The sequence below is a fragment of the Panthera leo genome, chromosome B4 (genome assembly GCF_018350215.1).
Source record: "Panthera leo isolate Ple1 chromosome B4, P.leo_Ple1_pat1.1, whole genome shotgun sequence".
In the NCBI taxonomy this organism is placed as follows: Eukaryota; Metazoa; Chordata; class Mammalia; order Carnivora; family Felidae; genus Panthera; species Panthera leo.
This window is the reverse complement of record NC_056685.1, coordinates 120,013,708-120,030,384: the sequence shown is the minus strand read 5'-3', so window position 1 is coordinate 120,030,384 and position 16,677 is coordinate 120,013,708. Positions and strand designations below refer to the sequence as shown.

General features: G+C 36.4%; 1 protein-coding gene across 9 annotated transcripts in view; it reads left to right on the top strand.

Annotated features, from left to right (window-relative positions):
* The window catches only part of ANKS1B (ankyrin repeat and sterile alpha motif domain containing 1B), a 1,079,782-nt gene that overhangs the window by 150 nt on the left and 1,062,955 nt on the right, over window positions 1-16,677 (top strand). The window lies entirely within an intron of this gene.

Genomic DNA, 16,677 nt, shown 5'->3' with positions numbered 1-16,677 from the left:
CAGTTCTGGGATTGCATACCTCGTTTTGCATTGTGATAGATACGTCCTCTTCATGGTTAGTGCACCTGGTGGCTGCCAGCGATTCATTCTTAAATTAGGCAGGAAAACAGACTGTGTGTGTGGAGAGGAGGCACGAGGTTCCCAGTCAGATTGATGCCTTAGATTCTTTGAGTAATTTGAAAATAGCCTTCCATCAATGCGTCAGTAGCTACTTTTCTCTGAACTGTGGTGCAGAACTTGTACATGTACTAGTGTTGCTGGAAGAAAATCGGTGTTCCACTCGCTTTCCATCAACATTTATTATGTATTTTCAGTGTCGAACCCAGCCTTTTTTGTCTATTTGCATGAAATTGGTAGAAAAGCTATTGCGTGCATTCACTTACCCTGCAAAAAGCCACGGCCTTTGGTTGCTGCTACCTTCTCTTGCAGAAGGCATTTGCTGTGCTGTGGGTTGTGATCCCACAAAATGAAGCAAGCGAACCTTCTGATGAGATGTCATCTGTACAGGGTGTGTGTAAAACTTGATGAGGCAGGTTAGCAGCCCCAGCAGTACTTCCAGTTACCTGGACTTAGCTCAGTACAACTTGGTTTTTAGGACCAAGGATGCCAGGTCAGGATTGGGATAGTGTGTATGGAATGTAGTAGAGGCCTTTTAATATGAAGATGTTGCGGGTGAGACTAATATTGCTTGGATACTCTTTCTAAGATGACATTTAAAAAAAATGTCAAGGTCTTTATTCAGCAGGCAGTACCTTAGAAATGGGGTTGATTTGCATATTTGAGAAACTGCGAACTTGAGAGTTGAATTGATGGACGAATTAAATAAGAGGGAAGAAGCCTGAAGAATATTCATTAGATAAAATGCAAGGAAAGCTCTTTAGTTTATAAAATTGTGGCTATTCACTTTACCCTGGATATTTTTGGAGGCATCAATCATCATTCATATCTTCACCCTAAAACATCTCTTAAGCAACCCAGCTGTACTTGTAAAAATTTGAAAAACCCAAATGATTTTTTTTTTTTTTTTTTGGTTTTTAAATACTCTTTTGTGCTACTCTTGACAAGTGTTTAATACAGATTTTTGGATGATGACATTGTGTTCTTTACACAAGTTCTTAGATGTTGTAGTGGTCAGACAATGCAGTTAATTATAGTACTGGCCTGTAGGGAAAATGAAAACATTTGTATTAGAGTGAAATGAATTTAGTTGGCAAATAGTTGATGGGATTTTAAAAAGCTCCATATATGATCATATATACTTAATAGTGACATTTTATTGGAATAATAATTCACTTCAGATCAATGAATGAATATGGGACATTTTTTTAGTTGATCTTAGGAGCGATGACTCTTTGGGTGTACTCTGTTGGTAAGTAATTTTTACTTTCAAACACAAGTAGACAGTGTGGACATGTTTCAGATTATAGCTCTAATAACTGCCCCTAGTCATGGGTTATTTATACAAAAGCAGTTTATCTGGTTACGGTTTTAAAGTTGCAGGTAAAGTAAATGTGTTTACCAGTTGATTGAATTAGTTGTAAGAATGATTATGGCTAGAAACCTGTATTCTGAAAGAGGTTTCTAAATAATCAATTCCTTTGGAAAAACACTAAGGAATTCTTTGGGAACAGTGATAACTTCAGTTAATTTTATTAAGATAAATAGTATTTTAAAAAGCGTATCTTTGTGATAGAACGTAAAGGCAAACATCTTTTAAATACTTTCTCTGTTGTGCCATTTAAAAAAAAGAATAGGTGGCAAATTTTAGGAATAAAATACCAACTATTTAATGTTGGTAAACTAAGTTGGTAAACTTCTTGAACAAGAGGTTTTCTCTTTTGCTGGTTTTGTCAGGGGTGAGAGCTCTATAACAAAAATGTGCACAGAAAACAAAAGTAAAAAACGTGCTCATGAGTTTGAACCAAGTTGTAAAAGTCAAAATCAAAACCAATAACCCTTAAACTTGCATCTATCGCATACTAAATGAACAACCAAAACAATGTCTTTGAAGAATATGACGGTTGAAATTGCATTGGGTGATCTTTTGCATAAAATGAAATTCCTAAGAAAGCACATTTAATTTAGTTGTTACTTTATTTCACAAATGATTGTGTTCAAAAATTTATTTACATAATGATGGAGAAGGTGGCCCCTCCCTCTTCAAATATAATGACGCTTGGACATTTTAAAATACTTCAGAATGACCGCAGAATAGGTTTGCCACTACCTCCCCCCTGCCTTTATTAGTTGTGTAATAGGTAGTGTCGGATAACTGTGCTAAATGCTTACTTGTATCATTTCGTTCAATTCTTATATCAGCCTTAAGTGGCTGAGCCTCAGTTCACAGGTGAAGAACTAGAGATAGGAAGATAAGGACTTGCCCAAGGTCACTTAATTAGTAACGGCAAAGATTTGATGTTCTGTGATTTAAATTTGCTTTTCCACATTGTAAGTCTTATTCACTGATTCTATTTGATTTGTGAGTTTAAAATACGTAGTTTAGTCTACTTTTTTTTTTTTTTTTGCTATGCATAATCTGATTTAAAAATCCTTAATTTTTTTCCTAATGACAAAAAAATCCTCATGACTGCCCTTTGGGGGATCACTAAGAACTTTTCTGAAGATGGTTTTGATGACATATTCCCAAGTGAGCAGTAGATATATGATAGGGAATCAGGTATGCTTGGGTGATACTGCAGTTTTCAGCAAAAGAATGACCTTGAATAAATATAAAAATCTTTCTAAGCCTCACTGTTCTCTTCTAGAAAATGGGAATAGTTATAGTAGCTATCATATAGAGTTGTTGTAAGAGTTAAATGAAATATGAAGAAATGAATGCAAAGCATTTAACACATTGATGTTTTATCATTAGTGTTGTTATTTCTCATGCAGCTTTAAAGCACTTGACCTTATTTCTTAAGGTCTTGATTACTAAAGATTTGCTTCATATTGGACATGGGGTAAAGTTCCTTAGTAAATTTTCCACTAGAATTATAGAATCTATAAATAAAACGGGGCCTTTTATCCAACTTCTGACGTAGAGGAATCACCTGCAACATCTTTTACCAGTTAGTTATTCTAGCCTTGTAAAACTCTTAAATGACTAGATCCATTCCTTTTTTTTTTGACAGCTCTAATTATTAAAAACATTCTCCTTTTATTGAGTTGATACCCACCTCGGTGTAATTTCTTATTTTTATTTTATTTTTTTAGTGTTTATTTATTTTTGAGAGAGAGAGAAATAGAGACAGAGCATGAGCAGGGAAGGAGCAGAGTGAAGGAGCACAGAATCTGAAACAGGCTCCCAGGCTTTGAGCTGTCAGCACAGAACCTGACGAGGGGCTCGAACTCATGAACCACCAGATCATGACCTGAGTGAAGTTTGACGCTTAACTGACTAAGCCACCCAGGCACCCCTGACCTCCCTGTAATTTCTAGCAGTTGGTATTATTTGAAAGTGGAATATAGGTGAACTTACATTTTCATACTTTTCACTATTCTCTTTTTTCCCTTCTTTGCATATTCTCAAGTTCTGCAATGACTCTTAAAGGTGGTGAGCAGAAATGAACAAAATGCACTAAGATATCAGTTGACCATTGTGAATATACTGGGACCTGATACACTGTTGAATTAAAAAAAAGACAGGTTTCAAAACAGCATTTGTGGTATGACCCTATTTTTTTTTTAAAGAAAAAGTAAGTGTGAAAATTTATAAGGTACATGAAAAAGTCTAGAATGATAAACACCAAAATGTAAAAAATAGCATTCATCCTTGAGTGGTAGAATTGTGGATGATCTTTATTTTCTTTTTGCTCTCTACATTTTCCAGTATTCTAAAATAAACATGTATTAATAGCGGCTACTAAAAACATTAAAATTATTACCTCTTTATTATTGATCTAAGATCTACCTTAATGCGGGTCAGTTTTTCTGAGGTATATAATGACATTGGCTCACATTGAGCAGATACTCAAAACTTCCAGGTATTTTTTTCAATGACTTATGAAGCAGTGGTTCCCCTATCATACTTGTAAAAGTGTGGATTGAATTTAAATCATTCCTATTACATTTAATCTTACTTGTTTTAGCCTGTATTTATAATCTATGTAGATCTTTTTGACTCTTGAGTCTGTCTTCCAGCATATTATCTTCTTCCTCCGCATCATCTATAGATTTAATATGCATGTTTTCCATAATTGGAATTCCACACACCATGATATGTCTCTAAAGAACCTTTCTTTAGCCTACTATAAATTTAAAAGTAGCAATACTTATACATGGTATTTCTACCAACATTGAAGCCACTTAATAGAACTCTCATTCAGCTGCTTCTCTCTGATGTACCTGTGAGAATCTTTTGAGGTATTTTATCCATTGCCCTTCTGAAGTCATGCTGTGTCCTGTTTATGGCGTTCCTTTGATATACCTCTAGTATTAAGTCTATAAATTCCACTCAAATCAGGCTACTTTATTATAGCTTGTTTATGGTAGCGAACCATGGATGATGGATGCCTAGTTCTGATGAAAATTCCTTCTATGCCCTTGTACCTAATTCTTCTGGGTCTGGATATACTTGGTCTGTTATGATCTCTGTCTGTTTGAAGTTTCAATAATCCCTAACATTATTTGTTTATACTTTCTGGTTTGAAAATGATTCTCACTAGGGATGATAGGAGCAAAATGGAAGTTGGGAAGAATCAGATTCTTGGCATTGTTAGATGTTACAGGAAATTCAAGCAAGTTTTACAGTTATTCTGTCAGAACTTAAGTTTACATTAACTGTTACAGAAGTGAACTTTTTATAACTCCCTCCATTTTTTCAAACTTAGTTGAAAGGGACATTAACATTTCCCCAGGTAAATACTTCTTTTTTGTGTTTGTTTTCATTTATACTTCTCATTACCCCCTTTTGTCCTAAAGAATTCTGAGCTCATTAGAGCTCATCAGAGTATTCAAATTGAATCACCTCCTTTTTCTTCCTCCATATGATATGTGAAATTTTATTTTATTTAACATCTTTCACGAGACAGCTGCAAAACCTTTTAAAGTCTCTTTGGCACAGCCACCTTTTAATGCAAACAAAAACAATTCCTATTTAGTATGTGTATTAAATCATTTCTTTCTTAATGAGTCAAGATTAAGAATTATTTGTATTTTAATAAAACAAAAGTTTAATGCCTTAAATTTACTTGGTTTTCTTAATGAATCAAAGGCTTGCATACTATATATACTATTTTTAGTAAATTCTTGTTGGACATAAAGAATTGAATTCTTAAGACTCCCATGTGACAAAGTAAATCAGTAAGAAGTAGGGGAAAATAGTGTCTAGTCCTTAAAGACATATAAACCAGAGAGTTATACATTTTTCAGATTTAGGATTCAGTTCATGAAGTTTTTGGTGATGGGTACAAGTTGATAAGAGGCAACTCCAAAGTGTTGTAATTTTCACAACTATTTGGGCAATTGTGGTTATTGGGACTCTGATAAAGGTACTCACTTTCGGGGAAACTGCATTGGTTAAATGGAATAAATCACAAATAGAGCAGTTAAACTGCATGAAAATGTTATATCTATAAAAATAGGCAAGTTGCAAGTGGGTTATCTATTTTAGATAGTAATGATGTTTGAAGCGGTGATTGCACCATTATGTTCAGGGAACTGTGTCTGCCAGAGTGAACAGTGCCAGCTGCACAATGGGGAGTAAGGAGAGAGGAGAAGGAATTTTGGTATTGACCTCTTTCTCTACTAAGCTAGGTTTTCAGCTTCCTCTTCCAAACAGTAAGACTGATGTGTAGCAGGGAATTAGGACAGCCAGTCAGTGACTACTACTCACCCTGTCCATTCTTACATTGCCTAATTCGTAGTGTATCTCAGTGGTTTCTTACAGTTGGTGGAAGGGTAGAACAAATCTTGACTGACATTAATGCAGAAGCTTACAGTATTCAGCATTGCTTCTATTGACTTTAGCAATTTAACCTCTCAGGTGACAGTAAACACAATGTGGTTTGTTCAATTGTATACTGAAATAATTTATTATGTATTTGATGCAGTTTTGGAAAATTCTTTCAAGGAGCCTATTTTAGGACATTCTTCTTGAGTATTTAACTACAAATGGAAGGTATAATTCAAATAAAGGGTTAGAAAAGACTAATTTTATCCTATAGAACCTGAAGTTTTTAAACATTTAATGCATTTTAGTGTATCTTTGGTTCCATTTTAAACATACTGTGGTATAGCTTTAGTTAATTGAAATATGATGAGTTTTGGTTTTTCATCATAGAATATTTTATATTTTTAAAAGCAGGAATTTACACAGAAGACTCATCTGTGTTTTAGTTCTTTCTCATGTATGTGATGACATGGTCAGGTACACCATATGGCAGGCAGAGGCACAATGCCAGTTTAAAATCCAGTGAAATTTCTTGTGTAACACAGATCTAGGATCTCATCTTAGAGTCCAGTTTTCTTCCTTTGCATCAGGAGGACAGGAAGTGAATTCTGCATTTTTGTTAAATCTGGGTCTGGCATGAAACTGGGTGACTTTTGAGGGTGGCTCAAAATATATAGTCAAGGATAAATTTTGTTTTTGTTAGGTTCTTCTGCAGTCTTCAAAGAGTGTTCATCTCTGAATCTGTTTCTGAGAGATAGTGCTAACTTAATTTAACAGCATGTCATCAGGAATGTGTAAAATGGAACTTAGATTCAGTTGTGCTGTAGAGTTTTTTAGGTTCTGTTGTGTTGTGAGAGCAGCTTTATTTAAAGTGGCTAATTACTTCTAGTTAAGTGAACTGAGACAGTTGGCCTAGACTTGTCATCATTCTTTGATCAAATTGAATCAATCTTGACTAATAGATGTGGTCATCAACAGCCAACCTCATTTCTTGCTGCCTGCTTGATACTTCTGTTCCCCACACCACATTTCCTTTAATCCTTCCTACCCCAAACTCTCTCTCTCTCTTTAAAATTTTTTTTTTTTTTTTTTACAAAGAAAACCTCTTCTCCATTTTAATTACTGCAAGTTCGCCCTGGTTCTAGTTTTTGTGCCAAGTGTCCCTCTCCTAAGGAAAAGCAGAATTTGTGTGAGGAGAAGAGTTGGGATGGACTGTATAGTAAGTGAGACATAGATTAAGAAGAACAAATATTGGACCTTCAAAAGCAAAGAGTTTACAGAGTTTGCTTTCATCATGTCGTTTCCTGCCTACCTCAATGTTAATTTCTCCTCTGACCGTGGGCTCAGTGCCTTGTATCTTTCCTAACTTCATCTCACCTTGAAACACTGTTTGTGGGAGCTGAAGTGTGATTGATTGATAAAGCCTTTTGGGAAGAGGAAGCTGTTTTAGTATTTTCATTTAAAGGGGAAACAAGAGGTGCCTGATGGCTCAGTTGGTTGAGCGTTCGACTTCATCTCGGGTCGTGATCTCGCGGTTCGTGGGTTCGAGCCCCGTCCGGGGCTCTGCGCTGACAACTTGGAGCCTGGAGCCTGCTTTGAATTGTGTGTCTCCCAATCTCTCTGCCCCTCCCCTGCTTGTGCTCTGTCTCTTTCTCTCAAAAGTAAAGGTAAAAAAAAAAAAAAAAAATTAAAGGGGAAACAAAACTTTAGGCCCACATAATAATGCTTTGGCGCTCTTATTAGCAGAGATGATGGAATGAATTTTGCCAGATTTGCAAGAGGGGTTCTTTAAAGGTGGTCATTGGGGCGCCTGGGTGGCTCAGTCGGTTAAGCGTCCGACTTCGGCTCAGGTCATGATCTCGCGGTCCGTGAGTTCGAGCCCGGCGTCGGGCTATGTGCTGACAGCTCAGAGCCTGGAGCCTGTTTCAGATTCTGTGTCTCCCTCTCTCTGACCCACCCTCCCCCGTTCATGCTCTGTCTCTTCCTGCCTCAAAAATAAATAAACGTTAAAAAAAAATAAAATAAAGGTGGTCATTAATTCTGCCTTCTTTACAAGGTTGATGCTGTAGAAAGAGAAGGATTTGATTGGAGAAATGAGAAATGGGATAGCATAGAGCTCGTGTTGGAAAAGACTTTTATTTTTGCTAATTATTTAGTCCCTAGAACTTTTAAAAAAAATTTTATTTATATAAAAGTTTTTATTTATTTTGAGAGAGAGAGCGTGTGTGTGAGTGCACACACATCATTGGGGGAAGGGCAAAGAGAAGGAGAGACAGAATCCCAAGCGTACCCTGTGCCATCAGTGCAGAGCCCTATGTGGGACTTGAACTCATAAACTGTGAGATGATGACGTTTACTGAGATCAAGAGTCAGATGCTTAGCACCACCCAGGCGCCCCACTAGAACTTTGTATTGGATATCTGTTATATTAGCACACCTGTCTTAGATATCAGCATGTGGTATGTTTGCCTGTTTCCAGAAGTTATTCCTTAGATGTACATATGTATTACATAATCAGAGGTGATAAGGACATGGTATAGAATTGTAGAAGAGCTTTGACCTCTAATGTGGTTTGAGATTCAAATTCTTTTAAATGCATTTTCTTATTATTTAGAACTTCAGTATCTAGGTTATTTCATAAACGTATGTTTTACCGTACAGGGAAGGCATTTGAAGTTATGAGCCCTGGATCACAATCCCAATTTCATTCTTCCACATTAAAGTTTTCTTTCTTTCTTTCTTTCTTTCTTTTTTTTTTTTTCTTTTTGGCCTAAATTGCTATTTAGCCAGTTTGAGTCCTACTTTGGTACCTCTAGTTGCAGATCTGCATTTTAAATGTTTTATGTATCATATAAATATGCTAAATATAGTATTTTATGTTTTGAATATACTAAAAAACTGCTACATTTACTTACAGAATTGTCCCTGTTTTGTATAGCTATTTTACTCTTAGTATGGGACATGAGGGTGAGTGGGAGTGTGTTTGGGAGGAGTAGCAGGAATTATGCAGAGACGTTCATTGGCACGGTAAACTGCAGCAGAGGGGTGCTCCAGGACAGAGTTTGCCTGTTTATTTGCTCGTGCTAGTGACCAGAGTGATCTGTCACTCTGAAGTTTGATAGAATCTTTGAAGACAGAATCAGAGAAGGTGAAGAATTATGAACAATGGTTAAAGTATTCCTATAAGTTTTTTTCACTGGTATGTTTTATGATATATATTAGGGTGTATTTAGGCCATGACTTATTAATCAATGAACCAACCGCTTTCCAACTAACCAACAAGTCAATCAGGATTTCATAGGGAACTGACATCCAAGAACAATAACAAAGAATGATTGCTCATTATTTTCACAAATGTTTATTGAGTACCTTGTGGATTCTAAAATTGAATGAGAGCATTTCTACCTAACCCCAAGTATTTGTAGAAATCATGGAGCAGATATGCCAACACAGAGGTAAAGGACAGCGTGGTATTTATTGTAATGGAACTACCAAGGTAGTGTGACAGGAATATGAAGAGCAAGATGGAGGCTCCCTTAATTCTCTCTGGAAGGAGTAGTCAAGGCAAACTTCAAGAGAAGAGGTGATTCCTGAATCTTATTGGATAAATGGGAGTTTGCCAGGCTGACAGTTTGACGGAAGGGCTTTCCTAAAGAAGGAATAGTGTATTCAATAATGGTATTTGAAAATGTAGAATATAATTTGGGGTATTATAAGTTTGGCTTAGAGCATGGATAAGAGAGAAGTCTGGAGATTGAAGGACTTGTCTGCTGCCCTAAGGAGTTTGAACTTAATCCGAAGGGCATGGTGATCCATTGACTTTTTTTTCTCCAGTTTTTGATATGTAACTTATGTATGTGTTTATGATGATAACATGACTGTTTCAAGTAACTGGGTGAAAGATGAAAAAAATCACCCCTAATTCTATTGATAAGAACTATTTGTTCATATGTATGTTAAATATAGTTATTAGATAAAGCATACATTTTGAATCCTCAATTTTTCACTTAATAGTTATCATAAACTTTTTCAGTGTTATTACAAATTCTTCATAATTATATTTTTAATGGCATCATTAAAATACCCCATTTAATACAGAATTTTCATAGACCTCCTGTATTAGAATCAACCCTGTGGTTGTTTGTTAAACATGAGTTTCCTGGTCTCACTTTAGACCTACTGGGTTAGATTTTTTGAGTAAAAGGTTTGGGAATATGCATTTCATAAGCTTCCTTAGGTAATTGTGTCTTTTTCAAATATTTATGTTGAGAGAGAGAGAGACAGAGACAGAGAGAGTGATGGAATGTGAGTGGGGGAGGGGCAGAGAGAGAGGGAGAGAGAAAATTCCCATCAGGGTTTGCACTGTCAGTGCAGACCGGATATGGAGCTCTATCCCATGAACCGTGAGATCATGACCTGAGCCCATATCAAGAGTTGGATGCTCAACTGAGACACCCAGGTGAACCCTCCCCACGACCAGTTGTATATATCTTTACTTAAATATTCTTTTAATCTAGATACCTGGATGATTTTTACTTTATTTATTATTATTGTTATAAGTAGTGTTATGGTGAACATTGTCATACAAAACATCTTTCTCATAAAGTATTTCTTAGGATATATTTCTAGAAGTGAAATTGCTAGTATTAGTGTTCCAAATATGCTAATTGCTTTATTTGCTTTATATCCAATCTTCAGTCCTGAAAGATATATATTATTAACCCCATATTTATATATGGGGCAAAAGAGAAGAAAAATTGAATAACTTTCCCAAAGTTGCAAAGCTAGTAAGTGACAGACAAGATTCAAATTCAGGTCTTTCCAGTCCCCACGTAACTTTTTATTATGCCGTGTTGCTTTCTTGTTCCATAGGGATCAGTGTATGTCGTGGATTAAAATATGAAAATACCAATGTGTGTTTCCAGTATGTAAATAGAAAGTACATTTTCTACAAAATTATATAGAAACATATTTCAGTTCCTACATAATTTTCAATTATTTTTATGCTCATCATGTAATTTTGCGTTATAGGCAATATTTTGTTTACGTTTGTTTCTTGATAGCAGATGAATGATAAACTGAATTCGGTGTTAAAATAACTTGAGATGTCTTAGGATATTTCTTCATCAGTTATCATTTTTACTTTAAAATACGGTGGAACTCTTTTATGCAAAATTTTTGGGTGCTTAATGGTATCTAACTTCTGTTGTCTTCAAAGGTGGTTTAATAACTTGTCCATGCCACGTCTCCAGATGGGTGTGATTTATTTCTCCTCATTTCTTCCTTTGCATGCAAAGGAAGAAAATACAGTGTTCACCATCGTTTTCATTTAATTTCATTTAACTTTATGATTCATCTGTTCAAGCCAGTAAGTCTGAGCTCATAGTTTTAACTGAGCTCATTATTAACTCAAGGATCTTGTCAAATCTAGTGTTAGGGTCTGTAGAAAAACCATGTAACCAGGCAGTTTGTCCTTATGACCTTCTCATCCCCTGTTTGTGTTCCCCTCTGTCCCTTTGCTGAGCCTTTGTTGCTTTCTTATTCTGGGGCATTCTTTGTCTTTTTTTTTACCTGAAACCTAGAATTTTTCAGTTTTATCCTGTACTACCAAAAATTTTTCTAAATTGCATCTTATTCCCTCATGCCATAGATCTCCACTGAAGAAACAGTAAATGTCATGGTAGAAAGAAGCAACAGAATGTAATGGAAAAAGTCAGTCTTAAGTTTGAATGAAAACTCTGCCACTGAATGGACATTTGGCCCTGGGAAAGTTATTTAACTTTGGACTTTCAGTCTCCTGATTTAAAAGTGAGGATGATATTATGTATCTTGTAGATTTGTAAGGATTAAAGAGAATTTATATAAAACATCTAGCATAGGGCCTTTCACATAGGAGGGACTCATGTGTTTTGGTGGTTATTATTATTACTGAGACATTATGCTGTGTAAGGAATAATTGTATAAATTTCATGAGTATCTGTATTTGATGTGAGCTATGAGATATTTGCATATTAATAGGTCACTTCTTTAGGTACGTTGTCTTAACCTGAATCTTTAATGGTGTAGGCACCAAGACAGACCACTGGGGGTGATATATTTGCTCAGTGTTCCTCTGATCCCAGACATAGGGATTATTTTTTTCTGTCTACTTTTAGGAGTAATACTTGGTCACCAGATATTTAACATTAGTTGTTATCTTCTACATTTCTCACAAAGCTAATTTGAGCAGAAAGAGATTGTGTTCCACTGGAGTTGTACATGCTGTCCATGCGGTTAATGGTTTCCTAATAAGCTTATCATTGATATTTTCTTTATCTTGCTTTTTAAAGCATTGTTAATTGACAAGTATTTTGAGGGTGTGTACTATGTATTCAGCATGGTGATGTTGCTTTGGAGTATAGAAAATAGATTCTTCCCTCTAGGCAATTATGGAAGTTACACACAGGAGATGATAGCTAATTATATAGTAGTTTCTAATTTCATGGAATGTAAGCTCACAAATTCAACTTTTTCTCTTGACAAGTCCAGTGTCAACATTCGCCTCCCATCTCCCATTGCATATCAATATATGATCTGAATCTGACCATGAGTCATGTTTAAGTAATTCTTTTTTTGTTGTTGTTTATTCACTTATTTTGACAGAGAGAGAGAGGGAGAGAGAGAGAGAGCGTGCATGTGCAGGGGAGGGGCAGAGCGAGAGGGAGAGAGAGAATCCCAAGCAGGCTCTATATAGTCAGCATAGAGTCCAGCAAGGGGCTTGATCCCATGAACCGTGAGATCATGGCCTGAACTGAAATCAAGTCTGCTACTTAACTGGCTGAGCCACCCACACACCCCAGGTTTAAGTAATTAAAAATTTTTTTTAAAGGCTTATTTAGTTTTGAGAGAGAGAGAGAGTGAGAGCGAGAGCAGGGGGAGGAGCAGAGAGAGATGGAGACACAGAATCTGAAGCAGGCTGCAGGCTCTGAGCTGTCAGTACAGAGCCTGACGTGGGGCCTGAACTCACAAACCATAAGATCATGACCTGAGCCGAAGTCAGACACTTAACCAACTGAGCTACTACCCAGGCACCCCACTTTGGGGAATTTTTAATGGTTGGAACTAGAACTATATACTCTCAAATATTTTTCATTTTAAAAGTAAAATAATTTTGATTTTGAAATAATCACATACTTGTGGAAAAGCTGGAACTATAGTTCAAATAACTTTTTCCTCGAACCATGTGAGACTAAGTTGTCAACCTGATGCCCTGTTACCTTTGGATGCTTTAGTTTGTATTTAGTTTGTATTTTCTAAAAGTAGGAATATTTCCCTATCTAACCACAATACAACTACTAAAAGCAGGAAATTAATATTGCTATTTTACAGCCGTTAGACCCCATTCAGGTTTTGGCAGTTGTCTCAACAATGTGCTTCATTGGAATCTCGTTCATAATCACACATTACATTTTGTTGTCACACCTCCTTAATGTTCTTTGGTGTGGAACAGTTTATCAGTCTTTCCTTGACTTTTATGATCTTGATACCTTTTGAAGATGATAGGCCAGTTATTTTGTAAAATGTCCCTCAATTTGGGTTTGTCTGGTGTTTTCTTATGATTAGATCCACATTATGCTCATCCTTGGCAGGAATATCACAGAAAGATGTGTGTTCTTTTTGTTATATCTTATCAGGTGGCATGTGATTTTGATTTTACTGTTGCTCATGATGCTCACTTTAATCACTTGTTTATGATAGTATGTTAGCTTTCACTATATACAATTACTCTTTTTCCCTTTGTAATAACTATTTTGTGGGGAGGTATACTTAACTATCTGAATATCCTGTTCCTCATCAGACTTTATTTATTTATTGAAGTATGGACTCATGGTTTGCTATTTTATTGCATGGATTTTAATGTAATATTGTCATTGTTAATTTTGATGCTTAAATTGCCCCACACTTAGCCGGTGTAAGCCCTTTAAGACTGGCTTCTCTGAGTCATTCTTTGAGCATTTCCTTGATTTTGGTATCGGAAAATGTTCTAGGACTCATCTTTCTCTGCCTCAGTTCTGGATCAGCCATTTCTCTAAGAAGCCATAGTTCCTTTTATTGGAAAGTGGTAATTAGATGCTAAGATTTGGATACTAAGTATGCTCATTAGTGAAAAAAATATATTCACACACAGAAATACACACATTTATATATATATCTACCTATATTTATTGAAAACCATGGATTTACAATGATACATCTAACTCTAGTCCAACTCCACAGGCATGATTCATTTTGGTTTCTCCCTTCCTATATTTTTACATTCCTGCTCTGATACTGAAAAACTTGGCTTCTGTTCTCTTTGGTACATATACTTATGTGATAAATCTCCCTGTATGCAACCAGTCCTCCTCTCCACTGCCATAACTCTCCCAAGTTTGTCTTTATTACCCAACTCAGGCTGTGCCACCCACGTTAGTCTGTTCTACACTGACACCCTCTTGCCATTTACAGGCTCTGACTGTTTATGCCAGTTTGCATCTACAGAGGGATACCCTTTCTATCCTACTTGGGGTCTAACCCCTTGAATTGGGTCACCTTTGCTGGTAGATGCCCTTTTTACCCTGTTTGGACTCTGGACACCCTATGTCTGGATGTTCCCTTCTGCCACCACCACGCTGGAGCTTCACCCTACTGGAGCTGTAACCCTGTAACATCATGCACCTCCCCTGTAGTGATGCCCTTTCCAACTTACTTGGGCAGTGACACCCCATATTCAGCTGCCTTCAATATGAACATCTTCTCCCTTGGCTTCAGTTCTGTCGCTTTGCCGTAGGCTGCTGCAGCCTCCCTTCTCCCTCTGGTGTGGATGATTATCTTTCCCTGCCCTTCTTTATGGCTTTAGAGACTGAATTGTTTAGGAAGAGAAGGGATATAGGAAGGAAAAGAGGGAAAAAGTCGGAGAAGTGGGACAAGAGAGTAACGTAATGCTGTATGGTGATGATGATGGTAAAAAGCTCTCTCCAGGTCAGCAATACTATACCCTTGTGTTGGAAGAAAGTTTGGCTTGGGTCACTTAACAATTCTAGCTAACATGGAGGTTATGACCAAAGCTTGACTACTGTGTGGCACATCTCCTGGACTCTATTTCTTCTGGCATTTTGGAGGACAGATGATGATAGTTTGATAGGTTGGTCAGCACTTTACATTTTTTATTTAAAAAAAAATTTTTTTAATGTTTATTTATTTTTGAGACAGAGAGAGACAGAGCATGAATGGGGGAGGGGCAGAGAGAGAGGGAGACACAGAATCGGAAGCAGGCTCCAGGCTCTGAGCCATCAGCCCAGAGCCTGACGCGGGGCTCGAACTCACGAACCGTGAGATCGTGACCTGAGCTGAAGTCGGAGGCTCAACCGACTGAGCCACCCAGGTGCCCCAGCACTTTACATTTTTTAAATGAGCCTTTTCTTTCTTGTATATTATTATGGATGTGTAGTAGGCCTCCAGATTGACTGAGAGGCAGAAAATCTTTATGTATTTTTTTCTCTGTTTAGCTTAAAGTATCATAATTGTCAGCAAAGTGCATTCTCAAGAATTTTAGTAAGATGATGATAATGCAAAAAAAAAAAGAGTTATAAAAACACTGAGATAAGAACTGTCATTCACCAAGGAAGTTGAGTTTGCAGAATTTGATAGAGATAAGGATTTCAGCAAGTAGGTTTTTCTTCTTATATGATATTGCCACTATGATTTTTAAGAGGTCACAAAAAATATGTCAGGAAATTGACCAACTAACTATATTTTAAAATATGGTACATCTACATACATCTTGTAAAATAATTACTGCTTCAAATGAACCAGGACAGTTAGTAATTCATACTAGGGATTTCCTAGACTTTAAATTATTGCCAGGAGTCCATAATTCCTAGAATCAAATCTAAGCAAAGAAATTTCCAGGTAGCTCTTTTAGTGAGCATTTGATATCGCTGACCAATACCCTCCTTACTTGCAAACAGTTGGAAAAAAATAGTTTGGGAACATTGCAGAAATAATTCATTCAGTTATGTTTGATACTTTAAAAGACCATTCATCTACTTATGCCAATTTCAAGAGAAAACAAGCAGCAGGCAGTATTATCAGTTGCTGCTCTCTCTTTCTAGGTGTGGGAAGACAAGCTCAATGGAATGGTGATCACAATTTTGGTTTTACTATCTAAGAAGGGAACCAAAGAGGCCTGGATTTAAACAACACACTTAATGTGCAAGATAATATCTGGGGATCTAAAGAGATAATTTTTCTTACTGGTTTTTTTTTACCCTCTTAACCTTTTCTTATCAGCAGTAACACTTCTAATAATGTATGACCTTTTCATGGTATTTCTTTTTGTATCTTGGCTTTCTATTTTTAAGGAATCTTTGGGTTTACACTTTGCAGTTTGTGACATTCATTTGCAGAACAAGAGACCACACAGAGTATCTGTTCTACCTGTTCCCCATTACCTTCAGAATCCTTCCAAAACTCTTGAATTGACAGATAATGTTTTCTTAGCAATGCAATGCATATATTGTTTCTGTGATGGAAAGGAGTGGTGGAAGGTCCATGTCTGATGTGGCCTTCCTCTGAAGTCTTGTATGCTTGCTCTTTACATGGAAATGGGGATTTATAGGACTATACAAATATATATAATATATATATTATTATATAATATATACATGTAGAATCAAAGAAAAGTTGAGCTGCCAAGAGTTGGAAAGACCAGGAATCAAGGGAGCAAGGATCAGGGGAAAGGTTATATAGCATATACTAGGGGCTGA